General features: G+C 41.6%; 1 protein-coding gene across 2 annotated transcripts in view; it reads left to right on the top strand.

Annotated features, from left to right (window-relative positions):
- Positions 1-911: 911 nt before the first annotated feature.
- The window catches only part of LOC125891701 (neural cell adhesion molecule L1-like protein), a 72,259-nt gene continuing 57,910 nt past the window's right edge, over positions 912-15,260 (top strand). For both annotated transcript variants that reach the window (XM_049581141.1, XM_049581137.1), the window contains exon 1: positions 912-1,266. The gene's annotated coding sequence lies outside the window, so the exon portion shown is untranslated. The remainder of the gene's footprint in view (positions 1,267-15,260) is intronic.

The following is a 15,260-nucleotide window of genomic DNA, read 5'->3' as shown; positions in this document are numbered from 1 at the left end:
TTTTCAGTATATCTTCTTCTTCTATTTCTTCTTCTTACCTTTACAAAAAAGAATGAAATGATTTATCAATTCTTATTATTAATTCACTGTTTGTTTCATCACTACTCTTATACTGAAATCCCCTCGTCATCTGGAGGCTGGTCTCAGCTTACCCTGCTGATGTGCTCAGTTGGATCATTAATTTAAAATTTTCTTGACTTAATAGCCAAGAGCATCTGAACACGGTGCCTTATTATGTCAGCTACATGTGTAATTACTGTCAAGAATGCTCTCTCTCCACATACCTGCACTTCACATGCCTTCAGACAGGTGAAGAAGCACTTCAGATGACAGAACATTTCAATTCTAGGACAGTAAAACACACAATACATTTCTCTTTCTTACAGTATAGTCTTAATTGTTTGTGTTGACTCACTGAGCTGCAGTGAACTCAGATGGGTGTGCCAGTCTGTACAAACACTGGCAGAGTTTCAGGTATTTTCTCTTACTCTTTAAGTGCCCATGTGAGTTATCCTATTGTACAGTATTACTTGTGCATTAAATTATACTTAGCTGTAACACCTTTACATGTGGGCAGGCAAATTACAGTGGAAGATGGGAGAGGGAAAGCCCACTCAGCAGACATCCATCCTCCTTTGTAATCACGTGCATGAATGAGCAGTGAGTGACCTTTGAAATCACGAATAGCAGATGTAGCAGACATTAATAAGGAGGCTCAACTGTGCTTCTTTTATATGAGCAGCAGCACTGTGCGCAGTTATTGTGAACAGAGGGGGAAAGTGATGACGCCGCTCTCGCGCCTTCCCCTTGATTGACACTCCGCACGCGCGCGCACGTACACGCGCAGTGAAATATTTCCCCGTGTTTTGTGTACGCACATATTTGACTCAAAGCCTATGGGTGCCGGCCGGTTATAGTGCATGACAGCAGCCATTCCAGGCGCACCGTCTTCAGAGTCACTGCTTGTCCTTTGACCTCTGTCGCTTCCAAAATAGAGAGACGACCTTGTGGAGACTTGAGTCATAGTTGCAGTTGTTGACTGCGCACTTTTGGCCGTCAGTCAAAGAGTCTCTCACGTTGGGCGACTGAGGGTTAAAAACTACCTCATTAACTTGTTGCAGAGTGTTCCTCCTGCAGGAGTTGTGAGGACTGAAAGTTACCATCACTTTATTTTGGACACGACGAGCGTCTCCTGAGGGGACTGAAGAGGAAACCTCCATAGGTGGAAAAGGACTCTTGTCATCACCCCAGCTGCTCGTCTTATGGGTAAGCTGCACAACTAAATGAACTTCTAGACAATGTTGCTTTATTCAGGTTTGAGACAGAAAAGCTATTCAGCACAGACACAGAGGTAGATGGTGAGCAATTGGGATGCCAGCATACAGTCAGAACTTGTAAAGCCAGTACACTCCATCAAACCATCACTGCAAGCTGAAAGTTTATCAGTTGAAATCAGGAGCAGGTAAAGCCTTTGCTGTGGGCTGTGTGATCCCTGTGGAGCTCAGAGACAAAACAACCAGCACTCAACCTGTGCCCATGCAGGTTATTGGACAATTGTACAGTGGATTAAATATAAAAAAAGAGTGAAGCAGAAAGTCTGAACAAGTGCTGACTTTGTCTCGTCTGTGCTGGAAATGCAGTACTTCTTCACTACTCTATAAGCTTCTCCCTCCCTCTGGATATCAGGCATGTTTATGTGCAAAGTTATTCAAAGGGTTTTTTCACCCTGACTGTACCTGCAACTGTGCCAGAAACATTCTCCCATTACATTAATAATGAAGATGTTATCAATAATATAGCAAAACATATATACAGCAATATACAGATTTTGATACATGAAGTTGCGCATCTGCAGCTGTATGCTACCCTGTGTGGATGCGAAAGGATTGCTGTCATACTTGTAAAGCATAGTCAGGTGAAACCGTTAATAATACATGAACAAATAGATACAGAGAATGAACGCCACAGTATTTTCTTATATGATCTAATCTGACGTTTTGCTTATGGCTAACATTACATTATTTATTGGACAGGGTGTCTACAGGTCCATAAAAAGTCTTAAATAAAGTTTTTTTTTTAAACATAAGGCCTTAAAAAGTCTTAAATTGTCTTAAATTCATGACTGTTTACATCATTAGACAGACCGAAGAATTGCAATAATAAATAGCATTTATGACAGCGATGAGATTTTGTTTTCTTTTTACATTAAGCACATTAAACCTAAACTCACCCAATCATTTTTCCTTACTGTTCATTTTGAAATGACATCAGTGTGTTCACTGGGAAAGACTATTTACACACAGATATATGTCATGTGTATTCCATTGTAGGTTTGGTCTTATGTTTCATATAGGGAGGTATTAAAAATGTCTTAAAAAGTCCTAAATTTAACTTGGTTATATCTGTAGACACCCTGTTGGAAATCAATTCTTCTTCACTGCTCTAAAACCGTAGATGCCAGTTGATACACAGCACAATTTGCTGTGTAGGGTACTGTTTTAGAGCAGTGAAGAAGAACAGATTTTTGAGAAAATTGCCATTTTATCCTGATTTGAAACTACTTTAATATTCATTAGCAAATATTGCAGCACTGTCTTATAATAATTTGTGATCTCTTTAGTGTGCTTTATGTTTACCTTTATTCCTGTAACCACCATAATGTAGCTATTCCTGCTGCTCCCTAACCAAAATGAACTTCAAAGTTAATTCACGTTTTCACTTTTTCATTATTGGATTTTGTGGCACATGGTTTGTCAAGGGAAATGAAAGTGAGGAACATACAGAGTTTGTATCACACTCTTGCAGGCCATGCTGATTGCAATTGAGATGTTCTGTCTTTTCCCTATCCCTCCTGCTGGGCAACATTTATCACTACATTTCCTACAGCAGATTTAATTAAAGTGTTAATTAGAGTTGGGGATTTTCATTGGCAGTGTTTCGGAGTTTTGTGATTGTTAGAGATTTACATTAATGTGGGTGATATCGCTTTACAGTCATGTTAAACCCACTCGCTTGCTTGCTTTCTACCTCTTTTAAAAGTCAGACTGCCTAACATGAATGCAAATGGCTCACAGTGAGATCAGCTCTCTCTGAGTCTGTCCCTCTGTCTGGCCACTCAGAAAGTGAAGAGGAGAGGTGACGGGTGAGTTGCCCAGAGCTTTGGCGACGCTCATCCCTGTGAAGCTGGCCCATTCACTCCTGTGCAGCTTTGTCATAGCGAAATGGGTCGAGTCTCTCTCTCTTTGTGTGACCCAACTTGACTGAAATGCGGTAATTGGGGACTCCTGGGATCCTCGCTCCCTGTGGTGATGCTCGGGCCAAGCTTTCAATAAATCTGTTGTACAGTACAACATGGTGTTACATGAGAAACAGGTCAGCTTTTAATTTAAAGTTTGAAAAACTTCCAGTTGTTCGTTCAGCCGTGGTGTCATCTCGCTCAGATTCTACCCCCTTCACATGTACAGGGTCATGTGGTCTTAAATGACCCTGGCTCAGTCAGCTGTCCGTTGGCCATGCGGTAACACAAACAAGACATTTCCACAGGTCTAAGACGTCATGAGAGAATGCCTTTAAAACCTATCGCAGAATTCCCATAAGCCTCAGCTGCACTTTGAGATAAATGCTAAACTGTACATATGATAACAGTCTATGGCATCAATTGTTGATTAATTGATTGACAGGAAAGTAATAGGCAACAACTTTAATTGATAAGTTATCATTTCAGTTCAATCTTCTTAAATGTGAATCATAGTAAAAGGAATATCTTTGTATTCTGGGCGTGCTGGTTGAATAAAACAGGATATTTTAAGTATCTTTCCTGCAGTTAATCAGTTGATTAGTTAATCATGATAATAATCAATCAAGCAATCACAATTTTTGTCCGTAAAAGGTCAGAAAACTTTGGTGGCCGACAAGGAACACATGACACTGGCCCAAAACATTTTTATTCAGAGAAATGTGCTGCAGCTTTAGAAATGATATCAACACAAAAACACATATGAAAATCCAAAAGAAATACAACAATGGAAACGTGCTGCAAAAAGCCAATTGTCAACACAACACACCTTCAGGGGGAATCCTGGGATCCTTGCTCCCCCAGGCCTCTAGGGGGAGCGCTAAGCGGAAGGGCCTGATTTCTTACCTATCAAACCATGTAGTATATCTGACATGTGGGTTTTGCCACTGCCCCGCCACCTTAGAGGACTAGCAGCAGCCCTGAGTCCATTCATCCCAATGCGAAAAGTAAACATAAGTACAGATTATGGCCGTTACCTTTACCCCATAGTGACTGATGTAAATATCGTACCCATTTTTCACAAGCCCCAACCCTTCCAAACATTCTGACACTAAAATATCTTCTTTTTTTTTTTAGACAGAAAATCAGGACAAAACTAATTGTGTTCGAGATGCGTCTCTGTTGTCTGGTATCAGACATTAAGATAGCAGATAAAAAGCTGTAAAATAAAGAGCAAATATCAAACTTGTATTGTATGTAGTGTTGTATTGTTTTGGATTTGATGTCATCTATCCACACGAAGTTTACTTCACTTCCAAACAAGGTGAGGGGATGCCAAGGAGAGATGACCACACCCACTTAGGTGTCTGGAAGTCTATACCATTGCATACCACTGGCGCAGTTTGTAATGTGTTATCTTTTTCTTATAGAGTATCTTTGGTGCATTTTTTGCAGTTTTTGAAGCAGGAAGAAAAGTTGAGTTAAGAGGCGACATAAGAAGGCAGGTATTCTCGTTTTACATTTGGCATTAGTGTTTTACAGTATTATAAAGGAGAAACAGATGTGTATAGACATCGCTAGCTAAGTAAACTCCATTTTTCTTCCTGCCTCAAAAACCTAAACTGTCTCGTCTGGTCTCCCTCTCTTGGGTTGATAAATCAAGCTGTCCCACTTAGTGCTCCCCCTAAAGGCCTGGAGGACTTATGTTGATCAACTGGATATGCAGTGTTCCTTTATTTGCATGTTTGCTGTAAAAGTGTTGATCATTGCAGCTCTGCTTGGACCCATCTGTTCACTTAAACACACTGACACGTCTGGCTCTGCTTTCTTCAGTTTAAAGATTTAAATATTCTTCTTCTCTCTCTAAGAAATACTGTATTGTGCAGGTTGTTTTTACTAAAGCGTTCTATACAAATACGAATTGAACCTTCCAAATCCATGGCTCACCGACATTTTCTGGTTTATTAGAGGCAGAGAAAGGATGATAAATTCTAAATGTCAGATGGTGAGTGTTTTTTTCTGAGTGCACTTCTTAGGAAGCAAGCAATTGAATGCAAACTGACAAGGGATTCACGCTGAAAATGTCATAATGCTTTGACACCGTGAAATAGAAATCAAAACTTTCCAAGGCAAATGGCTCCCCGGTGGCAACAATGAGAGAACATAAATGTAAAAGTGTTTTTCAGTAAATCACTTCTTGCTGTTTTTTCAGAGGTTGTACACACCGTCACCCTGGGACAGGTATGTCCAGCATGTGTTGCCACATGCCAGGCATGCTGTCTCCACCTCCCTACTTTGGCTCTCAGAGAAAAAGAGAGATAATAGCCTCTCAGCAACCCCTGTAATTGCATAATTGGAGCCTGTCGGAGGAGTTTTACTGTATTGACTATATTGCAGTTCTAGGGAAAACACTGGCTTTACAGAAGTCATAAACAAACACTCCCAGAACTTGAATCTTTGTGAAATAAATATTATACTATTAATATGTGATTATGAAATGTTGTATGTAGCATATGTATGCAGCATTTTGTTGCTGCATAAGGCATTGAATGAATTTGAAATGCAGCCAAATGTGTCGTGACAGAATAGAGTATATTTAGCTGCTGTCAGCATCTGAGCAGCTCATTGTTATCCATCAGGAGCAGCTAGTGCAGTATAAGAGCATTACCAGGCAGTGGGTGAGTTTCTCAGCCACTTAATCAGGGACGCTCTGGGAAGAGTAAAACTCCATGCCAGTCACTTATGTAGTCGACAACAATGTGCTGTCAACATGCAGCCACTGCATGAAGGAATATAACCTAATAATCTAATTTAGTTGTCAGATAAGACCGTCTCGATTGCATATGACTTCCAGAGGGAATTCAGATGGTTAAATGTGTGCATTTGCGGTTATCAAATTCTGAGAGCTTCTTGGATCTCTGCGTTGGAACTTTATCGACGAGGCAGACACAGTAGGGGATTCCCTCAATTAGAAAGTATAGGAAGGGAGACGAAAACACAACACAATCATTTAGTATAAAGCAATAAAGGTTTCTCATCCCTGCAAAAGCTACAAGTTGTTAAAAAGCCATAAGATGCTAAATTATTCCACGTGTGCAAAGCACTCTAATTGCAGTAGAAACAACAACTAAGTGTAATTGAACATATTCTGACTGAGACGCTACAATTTCACCATCAAATCATTCATATATTACTGTCATCAGTTCAACAAAATTATATGTGGGGAAACAAAATGCAAAGAGTGCTTTAGATGGCAAAGTCTGCAAAATATATCTCTTATTCCCGAAGCATGAAAAAATGTGATTGTGTTTGCTTTTCTAGAGAAGCACAATAATCACATATTTTACATATCAAAAGCCTCGGAGAAAGCATTCATGTGGATTAACTGTTTAAGTACTGTTTAAGAAGATAATCTCAGAATACTGCATACATGAATAAATTCAGCAGCCTGTGTACTTGAGAAGATAGCAGCTGTCAGAAACATAGTATCATGATTAAACTTCGCATGTTGAAATGATGAAACGAAAATTGGCTTAGCTGCACCATGCGTTCCATCATCAACCAGCACTCCGATACGAAACTAATGGATAAAAAGAATCTAAAGGAGAATCTTTATGTCTGACAAAGAATGGCAGGTGGCTCTGCTGTGTCGTTCTCAAGGTCTTTTCTGCTGTGAGTATTAGTTTGTGCATCGACTCCCTACTTCTGTGCCATAAAAGGACACGCAGGAATCCCTTCCCCACTCCTTGCGCAATAATTTAATGGTGCTTGCTTTGCTTTGATCAGAAGATGACCATGAAAGAGAAACTTTAAGGGTTGTGCACCGATGTGTGTATTTGGCGCGGAAATTTATTGCTCTCCACCGAGGACGGCCAATCCACAGTTGGAATGCTTGTGAAATATTTACAGGAGTCACTGACACAGGAACTCGCCGCCATCAACGCTGCGGTTTAAAATAGAGGGGTCACTGTCAGAAACTGATTGTGTCATCAGCCTGTCTGACTTTTCACATTTGTTGACAGATTTGTTTGCATCAAAACTTTCACCCGTCAAGGGATTACACTTGTATGAAATGTCTTTAAAATTCCCAGTAAATCTTTCCGGCGTAGATAGCAGCAGTCTTGTTACCATGGTGTCTGGCTTTCTGCCTCTCAGCTCTGGCAGCTCCTAACAACCCAGAGCAAAGGTCATGACCGCTCCAGCCGACAACTGTTTGGTGAAATCAACGCCTCACACAGGGGGCACAAATAACTTTGCACCCTGTCTGAATTGGAGTAACTGAAGTTTCTCCAGCGAGCACAAGAGAAGAGGGATGATCTGGCTCCGGGGGCGGTCACGTACGCTGTCCTCAGCCTCCCTCTACCCCCTGTGCTGCACTTGCAGGAGCCTTTGTACAAGTTCAATTGACAATAGGCTGCATTCCTCCGAGCAAGTGAGGAACATGGTTTGCTGGCACTTGAAATGCTCTTCACGGCATTCATATGGAGTCCTGCTTTTGAACAGTGCCCTCACTGTTTAGACCCCTCTTTTGAGACAAACGCTCACTTTGAGATAGAAATACAGAAATAAGCTGTGACATATACAGCACATAGCCTTGTTGACAGTGACAGCATGTCCCAGTTGCCAGACTAGGAAGTAAACATCCTCCTCTGCGTGTGGTCACCACCTGCAGATTCCTGAGTGGATCATTGCAAACTTTGTTTTGTTTTGGTCCTGGAACCTGTAGAGAACCTGAACTTTAGATAGGCTTGTTCAAAATCAAGACATGTCTCTTGATCAACAAGAGACATGTCTGAAGCTGACTGTACAGCAGGCTCATGTGTGGGACCATAATAATAAGAGGTTGTCTGAGTTTGACAGGAGTGAAGAATTCGGCTATGACACATGGTTTCCATGTCCATACATGTTGCCCTGCTTTATGCCTGGGATGATCTACTTGAGCTACAACAGGTCCCTGCCACCGATGAGAGACAAATAGTAGGCTCCAAGAATGTCTCTTTTAGTTTTCTTCCGCTGTAGCATTTCCAGTGTTCCTTGATTCTCAGTAACATAACAAAAAGCCCTTTCATCTTCAAATGTCTTATTTTGTTGGACCAACAGTCAGAAAAAAAGATAGTTTTACTATAGCCCCTTTCTTACTGCACAAAAAACCCATCTGGCTTATGAAAGCAATGGGCAAGGTTACAGTCGGCATTCACACCCAGATCAAAAGACTCTGCAGTAGTCACTAGGGCTGTACCCAACTCAGACAGTCGAATCAGATTTGGCTGTTTAATTTAAATATTTGACAATTCTTTTTCATATAACATTGTAAAATTTGAGTGGGCTCAGCAGGACGGTCAGTGTGACAGTGGCATTCACTTAGTTAACAAGCTAATGATGGTTTGGAAATGTGCAACACATTTTTTTCCAATACAGGTATCAAACAAAAGCCAGAGACTGTGTCTCTCTTAAGCTACTGTGAGTTGTAAAAGCAATACTTGAAGCAAATTTAGTCAACTGAGGGCTCTCCGACTGACAGTTCGAATCTCCAACTTTCAGGTGTGGCCCTGGTAGTCACAGATATTTATTGGCTATTGGCTCTGTTAGGCAATGATAGAAATACAACAAACAGATGAGCTGGCTAATTTTAGCCAAGATGCAATGACATGCCACCACAAAACAGCGTCTGTCTCAGCCCAAGCAGTGCTTCAACATCATTGCAAATTAGTTTGCACTGATTTTGAAAGAGAGACTGAATGAGAAAGAGATATTACAACTAGAAATTACCACTGTAACATTTTCACAGGCCTCCATGCTGCTTTCTACTGTTTAATAACCTGTTTTCCAACCTGTCGTGAAGTTAAACATGATGCACCAGAAAAAAACAAACAAAACAAAACAGAAAGACATGCTACACACACTAATTTTGGTGGGAAAATTTTGGGTGCAATCAGGTGCTGTTCACTCATATGAAAGTACATGCACCCAAAACACACTAAGGCTGGACTGTGATTCACTCGGCCAGACCAGTAGAAGTCAGGGACTGATTGTGACCACATTGACCACAAGTGTGTATTCAGTCCACGTACAACAACCATGTGGTTAATACATAACAGCTCATGATTGCTCCAAACCAGCAGGGTAGTAGTGGCTCTTCTTTACCTGATGCTGTAGCTGCATTGCACATGGTTGTCTCTCTCTCATCTGATGCTAACACTACTGGGTTGTGTCCCTCATCTGCAATGTATTCTTCCTGGTGATCACTTTTTTCATGTTTTAAATATTTGTTTTATTTTCATGCCAGTTTTGTCTCTGAAAATGCAGGCAATATCCTGATTGTCACTATATATATATATGGGCAATCTGGATACAAGTCACATTTAAATCAAGGTGTTAACGTAGTCAAAGAAAATGATAAACTCATTTTAGAGGCTAGAAGTAGACATTTCTGACATATACAATGATTGCATTATCAAACTGATGAAAAAAGACAGTAGCCATGCATTAAATTAAAACATATGTTGAAAATATTAGAGGTTTTTGTTTAAATAACCACTAGAAGCAGCAGCCTTTTCAATGCTCGGTTTCCCCCCAGTGGTGAGCACGTTGCAAAGTGTTGTACACACACGTGTTTTAATTCTAAAAGTGTGTCATGGTATGTTGTTTTATCTTTATCATATTTTCCCCAGGCCTCTGAAATCCTTAGCTCTGCTTTTGTAGCACACCATGGAAGGATTAACTTTGACCCTTGCACTCAGCCCAATGATTTTGCTCATCCACTGCTGGTATTCCTAACAATGAGCTCTGAACTGAATGTCTGTCTTTTCCTGCTGCTGGAATTTGATTCATATGCTAATGAGATGAATTCCCATGGATTTCTCTCTCCTGTGCCGTAGATATAACCCCCAAAACTCTCTTCTCCCCCCTCTTGCTTTGTGTCTGTTATTGTCTCTCTTGCGCTCCCTAACTTTAATGTGTTCGTGGGGTCACAACCTTACTCACAGTACACAAGACTCTTGTATGCAGTTCTACCTTTACAGCAGGTGTTCACATACATTTGCATTGTCATCAGGCCATGTAGAGGTTCAGGCAAAACAGCATGCATTTCTCTGCTTTTCTGAAACACTCTTTGAATAGACAAAGGTGAGGCAGCTTGAAACACCTGCTTTAAGGGGATTTGAGTTTCTGACTTTCTTCTGGAATAAATCTGCACATTAAAGTGCAACAACATAGTTTATTTCTGTCACATTGAAAATGAAGGACTGGTAACTATAATAATAATCTTACCCCTAACGAGGCTTACAAAAATACAGAAATGCTTTCTGATTGGCTCATAGGGATCTGTTTAAATTCTACATGAGTACTGTGTGAACATAAGTCTAGTAAAACAGTTAAACCAGTTTAAGTTATAACTAACTTAAGAACTAGCAGCAACTGTTGCATTGCCTCACATGTCATAAGTCTCGGCAAAAATGTTGCACCTGAATACACCTCAAAGATCCTAACTGATGGCCAACTAACACATATGTTTGGCACCTGCATGAGAGGAAATAACTCCACACCAGCAGATGGTAGTAGTCTGAAGTTGTCATTCAAAAAGGGAAGCCGGTAGACTGTCTTGACGATTGTTAGCCAGTTAGGACATTAATAACACAATCTAATGTTGAAAAAAAAAAACAAATTATATTTACTGTGCACTATTAAACAACAACACAAACAATTTCTAACCATTTCTGTTAAAGAGCTCAGTGGCTAAAAAGATAATCTTACCTTATGTTACACATTTGTTTACACTCTGTTTTGATTTAAGTTTTTTGTTTACTTTCCTCACTTTCATTTCTATTCTCGTGTGGGCAATCCACAGCAGCCAGGAGCAAGTCAGAGGGACCTTGGGGTGATAAGCTAGCTAATTCTTGTCTCATTTGTGGTCTGATGAATAGAGAGACAGAAAGTGGGGCAAGAAGAGACGGAGTGAATATGCTGTGCGCAACTCTACAATAACAAAAGATTAAATTAATCAATGTATGGAAAACACTGAGTTACTTCAGGAGAGAACTTCAGAGATTAGGTTGGAAGTATACTCAAGCACACGCACTATTAGAGGCAGCAAACGTATTGAAAAGTCTTTCAACAAAGTTTGTTACGTCTCGTCTGTGTGCTCCTCTGTACTTCTGACCTAATCTCTGAAGTCGCTCCTGGTATAAGGTTGCCATACTCTGAGAGCGCCACACATGTATGCTTCACATTTAAGGGCGCTAAATTTCTTCCTTCTTCTAAACACTGGGTTACTGTATGAAGCGTGTGCATGTGCCTGTGGTCATCTGTCAGGAGGGGCTTAGCACAGGGGGAGGAGAACTGCAAGAGAAGGGGGAAATTTCAAATTCTGCCTTTAAATTAAGGCTGAAGGTCATTGTTGCTGATCTGGAAAAGGGAAAGCTTGTATCCAAGTGTACACACACCTAAGACACAGTCTCTATATGAGCTTGTTTTTGAAATGTATTTTTTTCTCTGTATTGTCAGTATTGACTCTTTAACCAACAGCTGCATGTTGGATTTTCATTAAAACAGAACACATTCAGTCTAATGTATTCCCTGCTACTAGCAGTACCCTTGTGTGTGAAAGTGCGGTATTTGGTAATTGTTAGCCAGCAGAGTTGCCAGGGGGGATGTTGCAATCTCTGACTTACAGTAAACGGGCTTCAGTTGATACTTGGATCTGAATGTGGGACCAGCCACTGTGGGTGTAATCACAACCTGCCAACAAGTTCTGTGTCTGTGTTGAAACATTTATTAACCTGATTGATGTTGTCACTTTATGTGGCCCACCTGTTCACACGCAGAAAGACGTCAAGCAGTGTATCATCTGCATACAGATTGATCCGGGCCACCATGTCCTTCAGAACATTTTTTTTCCTTTGTTCTGGCACTTTCCTCTGTACACCAGCTCCCAAACTTCCGACCCAACACAGTGGAACCCCTAAAACACTCTTTAATGGACCCTTTCAATAGGGCGCGCAGACCAGAACAAACACTTTCATTCATGGCGTTCCAGAAATGGTAATGAAGCAAGGCCCTGACACTTTCACAGGGGTACCCCTGTCATGGGCCTGTGTTAGACGGCAGTGAGGCTATCATTCACGCAGGGTGATGCAAGGTACAGCTCCTATGTTTCCTGTCCCAAGAGTAATTTAGACCTACTGAGCTGATGAGACTCCTCAAGCGCCATTGGCTCTGAGCCACAGCATTGACTCAACAGATTCAGGGTTAACTGGGTTAAAACAGGCTGAAATTGGAGTCAGTTTCCAGAACAGCATATGAAATGCCTCCTTTAGTGCTGTAATAGTTTTATCCAACATCAGTCACTCTTATATTAGAATGACCCTGATTGTGTTTTAGTTGACTTTTCTCACTGATTGAAATCATATGACTCATAAATGAAGTATCAGTGGTCTATTTTCTTCATTACATTTCAATTTAAAAAAGAGGGTTGTACTTATCGGATTGATAATGTGTTGTGAGCCCTTGTCAGAGCTTGCTTTGCATGTAATGATATTTAAGAAATGGCTTTAAGGGTACACTTGGGTGAAGTGACTCAGAGTCTCTTGACATGTTGCAGCAGATGCTTCATAACTCAATGATTGCCAGCTCATCATGAGTAAGCTGATAAGTAATTTACTTCAGATGAGTTTCTCACAAATGTGATGAGGTTGTAAATGCGGTAGATACCACGCCAGATAAATTGCCTTTGCTGATTTTTTTTCTCCCACATGTGGTTAATGTAGAGAATTTCAGCAATTAACAGCCGATGCTTCAGAAATATTTCACTTTTACTTATCTTGGTAGAATGTCATTATGCATTGACTGTGTATCATTATTGCCCCATATGCCAGGAATCATATTTTATTTTAAATCTGCACAGATTATGCATAATACTTCCTAATGTCACACACACTTATGGGATTGGAGTCTTGGCTCAGACTCTTCATCCAGACAAACAGATGTTAAGGTAAAAATATTACTCCTCATCCCTTTCTATCTTGTTTGTGAAGAAACTAAGCTACAGGTGGAGGCTGTTTGAAGAAAGATCCAAATGCGTTTTTTTCAAAGTGACAGGAAAATCGCTCCTTTCTTTTTTCCTTGTCTTTTAGTCCTACCTAAAGCTTGAGTAATGACATTCACAAACTGTGTTTTTGGTGTTGAAAAGGAAGGGTGGGAGAGGACACGTGGGAGAGTGAGAGTGCTCACAATGGGGTGTGCTTTGCTGCAAGACCAGGCAGGTCTCACCCTGAGGTGAGGCTTCAGTACTTTCTGCGTCTGAGCCCTCTGGAGATGAAGGCTAATCCTCAGGATCGAACAACAGCTGTTATTTTTAAGCATCATGAAATGGCATTTATCACAACTTGTCACTATGCGCATGGAAGTCTCTGAAGCTTCATGGGTGGCTGTTGTTAGTTCTTTCTTTTCCTCCCACCAATGAGAAGAATAGTGAGATGTGAGGAGTTAAGTGTGTCAACAGGTGTGTTCACTGTCTCAACTAGAAACAGAAAATTACGTATGGGCATAAGAATTTGTTCTGGGTGGACATGTATTGTTGATTGTATGGTTGGGCGATGTCCAGCAAATTGGCATATTACGATGTTGAAACATGTGATTGATGATGGGGCGGGGTGTGGGGGTGTTTAGAGAGTGAGTGACAGAGAGGAAGGTGAAGCCCCTCACTTCATCACTTCAGTGTGTAGATCAGGGTTATGCTCAATGTGGGTGGAGTCAACAGTGAGCGCCTCCCTGCATTAGCATTTGTGAAACGGTAGCTGCTGTTTAGCTAGCTGCTACTCACTCTTAGCCTATGAGACTACTTCTGCCATGAAGAAAACAGCTGGCACATCTGGACAGGTGGAGACGGACTTGTTGTAGCAACACTAAATCAGCCATAGCTTATCAGGTAACCCAGCGTTGGGGGTCACAGCAGGCTGGTTGCCAGCGCGAGTGTTGGGTCTGACATTTGTAATGACAGAAACAGAAGCTTGCAGATCCAGCGGGCAGTTGGCATTTGCATCGGCTGAATTTGAGTTGCTACAACCGCTAACTGAAGGTCCGTCTTCAAAGCTGCTGTTTGCTTTCTTCCCAGCTAAGTAGTCTCATATGCGGGAGTGAGGTGGAAGGACCACGGGGTGCAGTAAGGTCGGTGTCGGTGAAATATAACCACAGTAGCTTGGAAAATAGCATTAGGGAGCACTGACTTTGATGAATTTAAGCATTATTATGGATCCCGCTACTTTTCTTGTCAGGTCCCGACCTACGAATTCTCTGAAAAAATGGAGAAGAGTCCACAACTCATCATCCAGGGGTAATATTGTGTGGACACTGGCGAAGAGCCGGCATAGGGCCGTGGGCACGAACTCTACTGCCCTCCCACTCTCGCTCTGGTTCTCTGGCAGAAGACCCAAGCACAGCCTGGGTCAGAGGGGCTTGCTGAAAGTGAGAGGAGAGCCAGGGCCTGCAGAGCATGTTGGATAGCAGGAGTCAACACGCCCCTGGATGTGGAGCCTCCAACATGCTCTGCAGGCCTTGGCTCTCCTCCGACCTGCTATGACTGCCTCTCGGGCCCTGGCTTGACTCTCAGCCACCTGGCTCTATCTCACAGCCCAAATGCAGCCTCCAGCTGACACATGCTGCGCTCTGCTCTTCCGACAGAGAACCAAGAGGTCAATTTGCAATTGTATCCTTATTTCTTGACACGCAGCCAATGATTTATTACAGATTATTTTACAAATATACCAGTGTAATATGGCTGCAGTATGGCTGCAGTGTTCATGATTTTGTACTTCATCGGGGCGTCGGTGGCTTGGTGGTAGAGCAGGCGCCACATGTACAAGGCTGTTGCCGCAGCGGCCCGGGTTCAACTCCGGCTTGTGGCCCTTTGCTGCATGTCACTCACTCTCTCTCTCTCTCCCCCTTTCACACTTGTCTGTCCTATCGATTAAAGGCAAAAATGCCCCCAAAAAATATCTTTAAGATTTTGTACTTCATTAAGTATTGACGT

This window comes from Epinephelus fuscoguttatus, linkage group LG7 (genome assembly GCF_011397635.1).
Source record: "Epinephelus fuscoguttatus linkage group LG7, E.fuscoguttatus.final_Chr_v1".
Lineage (NCBI taxonomy): Eukaryota > Metazoa > Chordata > Actinopteri > Perciformes > Serranidae > Epinephelus > Epinephelus fuscoguttatus.
The sequence above is the reverse complement of the archived record's forward strand: the minus strand, read 5'-3'. Positions and strand labels throughout refer to the sequence as shown.